Genomic DNA, 13046 nt, shown 5'->3' on the forward strand with positions numbered 1-13046 from the left:
GGCGAATTCCAGTCAGCCTGGTTGTCTGCTCTCGAACCCCATTTCCTGTTAAGATGTTTATCAATGTCAATGCATGCCCAGTGGGACATGGAACGTCAACAGTAATTCTAATTTTGCTCTGGCCTTGTGATGTTGCTCTGCCCTTCTGCCCTTGTGATATTTATTGCCTTTGAAGCATGTGATCTTTGTGACCCACTCCCTATTCATACACTCCCTCACCTTTTGAAATCCCTAATAAAAACTTGCTGGTTTTGTGGCTCAAGGGGCATCATGGAACCTGCTGATAGGTGATGTCACTCACAGAGGCCCAGCTGTAAAATTTATCTCTTTTGTACTCTTTCTCTTTATTTCTCAGACCATTCGACACTTAGGGAAAATAGAAAAGAATCTACATTGAAATATTGGGGGCTGGTCCCCCGGATGGCATGTTATATCTATCATTCCTGTTCAAGGTCATCCACTGACACTTGACCAAGTGGACTTTAATAGAATGCACTCCCACTCACAATGGCAGAGTATCAGCCCAGTCCATTTTCCTGAAGGACATTTTGAGTTGTAAAGAACCTTTGAAAAATATCTATACATAGAACAAACTCAAACTTTTACCATTCATATTTTTTTCTAATTATCTGTAATCTGTTTCAAAACTCTGAAAACATGTTAGAGTGTACCCAAACAATTTTGTTTTCTAGCTGAACTTTCATCTTCAGAATCAGCTGTATAATATGGGCAAAGTTGCCAATATACTCTAAACATTTTGCTATAAGACTACATAGCCTGAAATTCCAAAGAAATGTATATTGCAGTCTGGTTTGGTTGATTTTTGTTCTTTGTCTAAACAAATGCTTTTCTTCTTGTTTGCTTGCTTTCATCCTTTGAGGGAGCCTTGTAACTTACCTCTAAATAAGCGTGCCCAGCACGATTTGTTACTTACAAGGTTAATCTATGTGCTGTTCTTGCTTTTCAGCAGTCCACAGCATGGCAGAATCTTTTGGAACTATGCTTCATATAACCACAGATAATTTCCTTGTTTTGCCTCCTTATGCTTGTCCTTCAGAGTGTGACAGCTGCCTAGTTGCCACCAGCCTATTTCCTTCTCATATATCCACCCTACAACACAGTGCAACTAAGCTAGGGCAAGATACAGCGAAGCACTTTTTGAAACCCGAAGTTGATAGTTGAGGTCTTCTTTTTAAATTACTTTTAGTGGCCACATTCAGTGGCTCAAGCCTATAATCCCAGCACTTTGGGACGCTGAGGTGGGAGGATCTCCTGAGGTCAGGAGTTTGAAACCAGCCTGACCAACATGGTGAAACCTCATCTCTACTAAAAATACAAAAATTCTCTAGGTATGGTGGTAGGCACCTGTAATCCTAGCTACTTGGGAGCCTAAGGCATAAGAATCCCTTGAACCCAAGAGGTGGAGGTTTCAGTGAGCTGAGATGGTGCCACTGCACTCCAGTCTGGGTGACAGAGCAAGACTCTATCTCAAAAAGTAAATAAATAAAAAGTAAATTACTTTTTGGTATCACTTATAAGTAATTTTCATAAGGCCTTTGCATAAAGTCTTCTTGTAAGTGTAGCAAATCAAGCAATTGCAATGGTGCATGCTTCAAATACCTTGCCTGCTAGTTACTTGTGTCTGATGTCTCTTTTCTGGCAGGAAGGGGGCAACCACAGACTGGAAGTGTTGGAAGGATAAAGCCAAAATAGCCATGATCGCAAGTCATGTCCTGGAAGGTTGTTAGAGGTTGAAGCTGGGGTGGCAAATCTGAAAGATGTTCTTAATCCAAGTGATGAAACAGAGAAAGGATGCTGAGACACGTAGATGACTCATAAAAAGGGAAATTAGAAATGAGGGGCGGGGAGGTAGACAATCAGAAGTGGTCTTTAGTTGATAATAGGTTGCTGCAAAAGTAATTGCTGGTTTTGCTTTTTTTTCCCCCACCAACCTAAATAGCTTGCAATGAGTTAGCATGACCTAAGAATTAAAACATTGATGTCTTGTCTCCACCCAGACACACTAAATGAGATTATTTGGAAAGAGAACCTAGAATCAGTCTTCTTTGTAGCTTGCCAGATATTTCTGGTGCAGCTGGTCAGTGGAGCAGCATTTGGGAACGACTACTGTGGAAAAACCTGAAGACAGAATGGATCTCTCACTAGCTTTTTGCAAAACTCCAGCATACGTTCAGTAGGAGATAATGGTGTTTAAAGGGGCTGGAGGTAGTTGAACACGTTGTTAGTTATTCAAGAAAATGGCTTCCAGGAGGAATACTTGCTTCTCACACTGAAGAAGGAAAGCCAGTTTAGTGCAAACCTCCTGTTATAGGAATTAATCCAGAATGATGTCTGTCTTGGGAATCTTCTTAGTAGATCATTTCCTCTCCATGGTAATTTCAGATGCATTTAGACAGCAAAAGGGAATGGCAATATGCTAACCCATCATAAGCTGAATATTTGATTTTATTTGGTTGCTGTCACTGAAGGTGATAATATTAGCATCTTCAACTAAAGGAGACAGGAAAAGAAACTAGTGTCGGGGCAGCTGAGCTTCTATCAGCTTATGGGGAGATAAACAGAAAGCCCAATCAGGAGCTCCAATGCTCAAAAAAGAGAAAGTTACTAAGTGTTGAATTCAGGGACAGAAGAAAGCACCAAGACTCGTTGAGCTAGTAGAGTCTTCAGCAAATCCAAAACACCTCTTAGGATGACAAAACAACACAAAGTGCCTGAAGCAGAACACTAGGCTTGTTTACAGAGTGAGCCTGTGTGTCCTTGGCTCTCTCGCTTCCACAGCTGGCATTGTGTCTGTGCTATTGTCCCACTCACTAAAACCAGAATTGAGGGAACTGAGGTAAGCCATTGCCCAGAGTGTTTCCTCAGTTCTTGAGGAATGTTTACTGAGGTGTGGTGTTTTTCAAAGTCTTTAATAAGTAGTACGCCATGTCCTCTGTACCTTTATTTTTCTAAATGTGTGGGGAGGACACTGTTTTCTGCTCCTTTGCCAGCATTCCAAAACATTTCTTCTTGCTGAGAATTCCATGCCATCTTCTGAAAGTGGACAGCACGACCAGTGCTTTGTACTGCAGGACTATATTCAGGTTTTCCAAATAAGAGAACCTTGACTTTGTAGACAACCCAAAAACTAAGGCCCATCGATGGTGTAAAATGGAAATCTTCTTGAAAGCAGCAACATGTATAAAGAGTACAATTCATTTTTGCCTTCAGGACTGTAGGACAGAAACAAACAAAAAGATGTTTTCTTTAATATCCTCTTCATGTCCTTTTGATTCATCCTGAAATCATTTGCCGTCATTTAGGCAGACTACAAAACATTGTATTAGAAAGCAAATTTTGGGGCGGAGCAAGATGGCCGAATAGGAACAGCTCCAGTCTCCAACTCCCAGCGCGAGCGACACAGAAGACCGGTGATTTCTGCATTTTCAACTGAGGTACTGGGGTCATCTCACTAGGGAGTGCCGGACAATCGGTGCTGGTCAGCTGCTGCAGCCTGACCAGCGAGAGCTGAAGCAGGGCGAGGCATCGCCTCACCTGGAAGCGCAAGGGGGAAGGAAATCCGTTTTCCTAGCCAGGGGAACTGAGACACACAACACCTGGAAAATCGGGTAACTCCCACCCCAATACTGCACTTTAAGGAAACAGGCACACCAGGAGAATATATCCCACACCTGGCCGGGAGGGTCCCACGCCCACGGAGCCTCCCTCACTGCTAACTCAGCAGTCTGCCGCGATCTGTCCGCAAGGCAGCAGCGAGGCTGGAGGAGGGGCGCCCGCCATTGCTGAGGCTTAAGTAGGTAAACAAAGCCGCTGGGAAGCTCGAACTGGGTGGAGCTCACAGCAGCTCAAGGAAGCCTGCCTGTCTCTGTAGACTCCACCTCTGGGGAGAGCCCACAGCTGAAGTCCAATAGGGAAAGCAGCGGGGGCCGGTGCAGACGCGAACGACTCTGTCTGACAGCTTTGGGGAGAGCCGTGGATCTCCCAACGCGGAGGTTGAGATCCGAGAACGGACAGACTGCCTGCTCAGGTGGGTCCCTGACCCCTGAGTAGCCTAGCTGGGAGACATCCCCCACTAGGGGCAGTCTGACACCCCACACCTCACAGGGTGGAGTCACCCCTGAGAGGAAACTTCCAAAGGAAGAATCAGACAGGTACACTCGCTGTTCAACAATATTCTATCTTCGGCAACCTCTGCTGCTGATACCCAGGCAAAAAGGGTCTGGAGCAGACCTCAAGCAATCTCCAACAGACCAACAGACAGTCCTTCTGACTGTCAGATGGAAAACGATCAAACAGGAAGGACACCTATACCAAAACCCCATCAGTACGTCACCATCATCAAAGACCAGAGACAGATAAAACCACAAAGATGGGGAAGAAGCATGGCAGAAAAGCTGGAAATTCAAAAAATAAGAGCGCATCTCCCCCTGCAAAGGAGCGCAGCCCATCGCCAGCAACGGATCAAAGCTGGTCAGAGAATGACTTTGACGAGATGAGAGAAGAAGGCTTCAGTCCATCAAACTTCTCAGAGCTAAAGGAGGAATTACGTATCCAGCGCAAAGAAACTAAAAATCTTGAAAAAAGAGTGGAAGAATTGACAGCTAGACTAATTAATGCAGAGAAGATCATAAACGAAATGACAGAGATGAAAACCATGACACGAGAAATACGTGACAAATGCACAAGCTTCAGTAACCAACTCGATCAACTGGAAGAAAGAGTATCAGCTATTGAGGATCAAATGAATGAAATGAAGCGAGAAGAGAAACCAAAAGAAAAAAGAAGAAAAAGAAATGAACAAAGCCTGCAAGAAGTATGGGATGATGTAAAAAGACCAAATCTACGTCTGATTGGGGTGCCTGAAAGTGAGGGGGAAAATGGAACCAAGTTGGAAAACACTCTTCAGGATATCATCCAGGAGAACTTCCCCAACCTAGTAGGGCAGGCCAACATTCAAATTCAGGAAATACAGAGGATGCCACAAAGATACTCCTCCAGAAGAGCAACTCCAAGACACATAATTGCCAGATTCACCAAAGTTGAAATGAAGGAAAAAATCTTAAGGGCAGCCAGAGAGAAAGGTCGGGTTACCCACAAAGGGAAGCCCATCAGGCTAACAGCAGATCTCTCGGCAGAAACTCTACAAGCCAGAAGAGAGTGGGGGCCAATATTCAACGTTCTTAAAGAAAAGAATTTTCAACCCAGAATTTCATATCCAGCCAAACTAAGTTTCATCAGTGAAGGAGAAAGAAAATCCTTTACAGATAAGCAAATGCTTAGAGATTTTGTCACCACCAGGCCTGCCTTACAAGAGACCCTGAAGGAAGCCCTAAACATGGAAAGGAACAACCGGTACCAGCCATTGCAAAAACATGCCAAAATGTAAAGACCATCGAGGCTAGGAAGAAACTGCATCAACTAACGAGCAAAATAACCAGTTAATATCATAATGACAGGATCAAGTTCACACATAACAATATTAACCTTAAATGTAAATGGACTAAATGCTCCAATGAAAAGACACAGGCCGGGCGCGGTGGCTCAAGCCTGTAATCCCAGCACTTTGGGAGGCCGAGATGGGCAGATCACGAGGTCAGGAGATCGAGACCATCCTGGCTAACACGGTGAAACCCCGTCTCTACTAAAAAAATACAAAAAACTAGCCGGGCGAGGTGGCGGGTGCCTGTAGTCCCAGGTACTCAGGAGGCTGAGGCAGGAGAATGGCATAAACCCGGGAGGCGGAACTTGCAGTGAGCTGAGATCTGGCCACTGCACTCCAGCCTGGGTGACAGAGCGAGATTCCGTCTCAAAAAAAAAAAAAAAGAAAAGACACAGACTGGCAAACTGGATCAAGAGTCAAGACCCATCAGTCTGCTGTATTCAGGAGACCCATCTCACATGCAGAGACATACATAGGCTCAAAATTAAGGGATGGAGGAAGATCTACCAAGCAAATGGAGAACAAAAAAAAGCAGGGGTTGCAATCCTAGTCTCTGATAAAATAGACTTTAAACCATCAAAGATCAAAAGAGACAAAGAAGGCCATTACATAATGGTAAAGGGATCAATTCAACAGGAAGAGCTAACTCTCCTAAATATCTATGCACCCAATACAGGAGCACCCAGATTCATAAAGCAAGTCCTTAGAGACCTACAAAGAGACTTAGACTCCCATACAATAATAATGGGAGACTTCAACACTCCACTGTCAACATTAGACAGATCAACGAGACAGAAAGTTAACAAGGATATCCAGGAATTGAACTCATCTCTGCACCAAGCGGACCTAATAGACATCTATAGAACTCTCCACCCCAAATCAACAGAATATACATTCTTCTCAGCACCACGTCGCACTTATTCCAAAATTGACCACATAATTGGAAGTAAAGCACTCCTCAGCAAATGTACAAGAACAGAAATTATAACAAACTGTCTCTCAGACCACAGTGCAATCAAACTAGAACTCAGGACTAAGAAACTCAATCAAAACCGCTCAACTACATGGAAACTGAACAACCTGCTCCTGAATGACTACTGGGTACATAACGAAATGAAAGCAGAAATAAAGATGTTCTTTGAAACCAATGAGAACAAAGATACAACATACCAGAATCTCTGGGACACATTTAAAGCAGTGTGTAGAGGGAAATTTATAGCACTAAATGCCCACAAGAGAAAGCTGGAAAGATCTAAAATTGACACTCTAACATTAATATTAAAAGAACTAGAGAGGCAAGAGCAAACACATTCAAAAGCTAGCAGAAGGCAAGAAATAACTAAGATCAGAGCAGAACTGAAGGAGATACAGACACAAAAAACCCTCCAAAAAATCAATGAATCCAGGAGTTGGTTTTTTGAAAAGATCAACAAAATTGACAGACCGCTAGAAAGACTAATAAAGAAGAAAAGAGAGAGGAATCAAATAGACGCAATAAAAAATGATAAAGGGGATATCACCACTGACTCCACAGAAATACAAACAACCATCAGAGACTACTATAAATGCCTCTATGCAAATCAACTAGAAAATCTAGAAGAAATGGATAATTTCCTGGACACTTACACTCTCCCAAGACTAAACCAGGAAGAAGTTGAATCCCTGAATAGACCAATAGCAGGCTCTGAAATTGAGGCAACAATTAATAGCCTACCCACGAAAAAAAGTCCAGGACCAGATGGATTCACAGCTGAATTCTACCAGAGGTACAAGGAGGAGCTGGTACCATTCCTTCTGAAACTATTCCAATCAATAGAAAAAGAGGGAATCCTCCCTAACTCTTTTTATGAGGCCAACATCATCCTGATACCAAAGCCTGGCAGAGACACAACAAAAAAAGAGAATTTTAGACCAATATCCCTGATGAACATTGATGCAAAAATTCTCAATAAAATACTGGCAAACCGGATTCAGCAGCACATCAAAAAGCTTATCCACCATGATCAAGTGGGCTTCATCCCTGGGATGCAAGGCTGGTTCAACATTCGCAAATCAATAAACGTAATCCAGCATATAAACAGAACCAAAGACAAGAACCACATGATTATCTCAATAGATGCAGAAAAGGCTTTTGACAAAATTCAACAGCCCTTTATGCTAAAAACGCTCAATAAATTCGGTATTGATGGAACGTACCTCAAAATAATAAGAGCTATTTATGACAAACCCACAGCTAATATCATACTGAATGGGCAAAAACTGGAAAAATTCCCTTTGAAAACTGGCACAAGACAGGGATGCCCTCTCTCACCACTCCTATTCAACATAGTGTTGGAAGTTCTGGCTAGGGCAATCAGGCAAGAGAAAGAAATCAAGGGTATTCAGTTAGGAAAAGAAGAAGTCAAATTGTCCCTGTTTGCAGATGACATGATTGTATATTTAGAAAACCCCATTGTCTCAGCCAAAATCTCCTTAAGCTGATAAGCAACTTCAGCAAAGTCTCAGGATACAAAATTAATGTGCAAAAATCACAAGCATTCTTATACACCAGTAACAGACAAGCAGAGAGCCAAATCAGGAATGAACTTCCATTCACAATTGCTTCAAAGAGAATAAAATACCTAGGAATCCAGCTTACAAGGGATGTAAAGGACCTCTTCAAGGAGAACTACAAACCACTGCTCAGTGAAATCAAAGAGGACACAAACAAATGGAAGAACATACCATGCTCATGGATAGGAAGAATCAATATCGTGAAAATGGCCATACTGCCCAAGGTTATTTATAGATTCAATGCCATCCCCATCAAGCTACCAATGACTTTCTTCACGGAATTGGAAAAAACTGCTTTAAAGTTCATATGGAACCAAAAAAGAGCCCGCATTGCCAAGACAATCCTAAGTCAAAAGGACAAAGCTGGAGACGTCACACTACCTGACTTCAAACTATACTACAAGGCTACAGTAACCAAAGCAGCATGGTACTGGTACCACAACAGAGATATAGACCAATGGAACAGAACAGAGTCCTCAGAAATAACACCACACATCTACAGCCATCCGATCTTTGATAAACCTGAGAGAAACAAGAAATGGGGAAAGGATTCCCTCTTTAATAAATGGTGCTGGGAAAATGGCTAGCCATAAGTAGAAAGCTGAAACTGGATCCTTTCCTTACCCCTTATACGAAGATTAATTCAAGATGGATTAGAGACTTAAATGTTAGACCTAATACCATAAAAATCCTAGAAGAAAATCTAGGTAGTACCATTCAGGACATAGGCATGGGCAAGGACTTCATGTCTAAAACACCAAAAGCAACGGCAGCAAAAGCCAAAATTGACAAATTGGATCTCATTAAACTAAAGAGCTTCTGCACAGGAAAGGAAACTACCATCAGAGTGAACAGGCAACCTACAGAATGGGAGAAAATTTTTGCAATCTACTCATCTGACAAAGGGCTAATATCCAGAATCTACAAAGAACTCAAACAAATATACAAGAAAAAAACAAACAACCCCATCAAAAAGTGGGCAAAGGATATGAACAGACATTTCTCAAAAGAAGACATCCATACAGCCAACAGACACATGAAAAAATGCTCATCATCACTCGCCATTAGAGAAATGCAAATCAAAACCACAATGAGATACCATCTCACACCAGTCAGAATGGCAATCATTAAGAAGTCAGGAAACAACAGGTGTTGGAGAGGATGTGGAGAAATAGGAACACTTTTACACTGTTGGTGGGATTGTAAACTAGTTCAACCATTATGGAAAACAGTATGGCGATTCCTCAAGGATCTAGAACTAGATGTACCATATGACCCAGCCATCCCACTACTGGGTATATACCCAAAGGATTATAAATTACTCTACTACAAAGACACATGCACACGTATGTTTATTGCGGCACTATTCACAATAGCAAAGACTTGGAATCAACCCAAATGTCCATCTGTGACAGACTGGATTAAGAAAATGTGGCATATATACACCATGGAATACTATGCAGCCATCAAAAAGGATGAGTTTGCGTCCTTTGTAGGGACATGGATGCAGCTGGAAACCATCATTCTTAGCAAACTATCACAAGAACAGAAAACCAAACACCGCATGTTCTCACTCATAGGTGGGAACTGAACAATGAGATCACTTGGACTGGGGAAGGGGAACATCACACACTGGGGCCTATCATGGGGAGGGGGGAGGAGGGAGGGATTGCATTGGGGAGTAAAAAAAATAAATAAATAAATAAATAAATAAATAAAAGTATAAATTCAATCTTAAAAAAATAAAAAAATAAAACAAACAAACAAACAAACAAAATAAATATATAAATAATAAAAAATAAAAAGAAAAGGAAAACCTTAAAAAAAAAAAAGAAAGCAAATTTTAGGTTTAATGATATAAATATTTGTTTTTCTAATATAAGCACTGAAACTTTTGCTGATTTTACCACTATGTACTAACCTCTGTTTAAATGTTCTCTTTTTGCAGAATAACTAGCCTAGTATGAAATTTTTACTCTTTGCCTCCTAAGAAAATAAGGAAGTGCATTTTTTAAATTTAGATGACAAGTAGACTATAAGACATAGGAGGAGAGAAGGAAAACCATTATATTTTTATCTCTGTAAGTTAAGAGATGGAGGCTTATTAAAAATATGCAGGGAAGACAAGTAACGAAAGAACAGTTTTGAGACTCTACCAAAATGTTCCCCAACTTTGAAGGATATGAGAAATTCTGACCTCTGTGAACCAAGGGTGCCCGTGTTTTGAGAAGGACTACTTTGTTCTCAGTTTGGGGGTTCTTTTCAGAGCATCCCACACATGCATTCATGTGTCATACTCCAAAATGGGGTGATATGGTACACTGCAATTTGCATGTTAGAAAGAATTAAAGTCAGAAGCTGGACACGGTGGCCCACTCATATAATCCCAGCATTTTGGAAAGCCAAGGTGGATAGATCACTTGAGCCCAGGAATTCAAGACCAGCCTGGCCAACATGGCGAAACCCTGTCTTTAATAAAAATACAAAAATTAGCCAGGCAAGGTGGCACACACTTGTAATCCCCGCTTCAGGAAGCTGAGGCGTGAGAATCGCTTTAACCTGGGATGTGGAAGTTGCAGAGAGCCAAGATCACACCACTGCACTCAGGCTCGGGTGACAGGGAAAGACTTTGTCTCAAAAAAAAAAAAAAAGAAAGAAAATACATTCGAGAAAAACATGAAAGGGAAGGACACAAACAATTTCTATAGGAACTATTGTAGTCAAAGGGTTGGAGGCTTCATCAGACCATGAAATATCTTTTTAGAAATCAATGGTTGAGCCCTGATTTTTCAAAAGAGATGATCCAATGGAAAGTGGATAATAAATAGCAGATTAAAGAAATTGCCTTAAAACAGGAAGACTGTAACTTTAGATCTTAAATATCAAAATGTGAAAATAAAGAGAATTGTCTGTGATGAAAAAAGGTACTTTACAATTTTTCAAAAATTAGAGAATTAGAATAGATACAGAGATTTCAGGAAGGTAGTTTTCTATGAAAACAGGATGCATTGGGCCGGGCACAGTGGCCCATGCCTGTAATCCCAGCACTTTGGGAGGCTGAGGCAGGCAGATCACGAAGTCAGGAGTTTGAGACCATCTTGGCCAACATGGTGAAATTCTGTCTCTAGTAAAGATACAAAAAATTATCCAGGTGTGGTGGCAGGCACCTGTAATCCCAGCTACTGGGGAGGCTGAGGCAGGAGAATCACTTGAACCTGGGAGGTGGAGGTTGCAGTGAGCCAAAATTGTGCCGTAGCACTCCAGCCTGGGTGACATAGCAAGACCCTCTAAAAAAAAAAAAAAAAAGAAAGAAATAAAAAAGAAAAAAGGATGCATTCATTAGAAAGGCAAAACATTTTAAATGGCTCTATTTTTTTAAGAGTTTAAAAATATATTCCTATATTAAATTAGCATCAGCAAGGCCATTTTATCCATTAGTCACTAGAGACCAGTGCCAATGGATTGTAAGATTTTTAAAGTATTGGCTCCAAACTACAAACACAAGCAGCAAAATGGAAATTAATAAATGTTTAATTAGCTATCAACAAAAATAACATTACATCAACTAGTCAGCTGCAACTCTACTCTCATAATTGCAATATAAATTATATTTGATGTGGGATATGGGTGGATTTTAACTTGTCTGATATGTTATACATGTGGGGTAGCCAAAAGTAAGAGCACAATAGATCAGAAAAGCCCTGAATAACATAAGTATGATCAGAAGGGAAATCTGTGTTTTCCTAGAGACACTGGAAGTTAAATAATAAAAACTAGAAGAATTAGAAATGTCAGTGTTGAGTACCAAAGCAGCAGGCAGGCCTGGGAGAAAATACTGCCACCCTCTTCCCTTCAGAATAACCAATACTGGCTGAAATCTTCACCTCCATTCCTCCAGATGAAGGCACTGTTGTATAGACATCGCTTTCTTTTCTTTCTTTCTTTGTTTTTTTTTTTTTTTTTTGCTTTTAAAAGCATAAAAGCATGTTTTCTCTAAAATAGTTAAATACGCCATTGACATTTCACTGTGAATCCAGTTAGAAGGTCAGTTAGCTACTATTCCCTGAGAAGTGCTATCCCAAGGATGAGTTGAGTGGTAGGGAGTGGGTGTGAATTTTAAATGTGAAGAAAGACCTGGTTCAGAGCAAGCCAGGACTGATGGGGATGTAATAATTAGGAATGACTAGGATATGAGTATATTGGGTGGAAAAGTTTAGTTTGGGACTAACTCTGGATTTAGGTATCTTCACCTGATCTTCCTGACTAAAGGAAAATGATCCGCTTTTTATTATCCACTTGTCACCCAACAAATATTGTGATACGCCAGCTGATACCCTACCAACATAATCTACATTCAAGGGACATGATGGAGAAAGGCCAAAATGCTTTCCTTAAAGGACTTTCTTCTCTCCATTGCCTTTCTCTCTCCACAAATGTATTAGTGCATTTTTCCGCTGCTGATAAAGACATACCTGAGACTGGGTACTTTCAAAGAACAAGAGGTTTAAGGGACTCACAGTTTCTTGAGGATGGGGGCCCTCACAATCATGGTGGAAGAGCAAGGGATGTCTTACATGGCAGCAATCAAGAGAGAGCTTGTGCAGGGAAACTCCCCTTTATAAAACCATCAAGTCTCATGAGACTTATTCACTGTCACGAGAACAGCGTGGAAAGAACTGCTTCCGTGATTCAATTACTTCCCACTCGGTCCCTCCCATGACACATGGGAATTGTGGGAGCTACAGTTCAGAATGAGATTTGGGTGGGGACACAGCAAACCATATCAGCCACTCCACATAAACAGTTAATCTTTAGAAATTAGGTCAAAAGTTATGCAACTTGCTGGATCAGGAGCTGTAAAGCAAGAACCTTGCAATGCTAAATCATACAGACTACCACGAAACAAATCATTTTTAGGTTTTTATTCATTATTCTTGAAGTTGCTTCTGAACTTCTTAACCAAGACAGAAAAAAAAAAAATTAACCTAGGAGGTAAAGTAGGAACTAAAAGAGCCATGTATAGAGGTATGGG

This window comes from Trachypithecus francoisi, unplaced genomic scaffold, assembly GCF_009764315.1.
Source record: "Trachypithecus francoisi isolate TF-2019V2 unplaced genomic scaffold, Tfra_2.0 Lachesis_group15, whole genome shotgun sequence".
NCBI lineage: Eukaryota > Metazoa > Chordata > Mammalia > Primates > Cercopithecidae > Trachypithecus > Trachypithecus francoisi.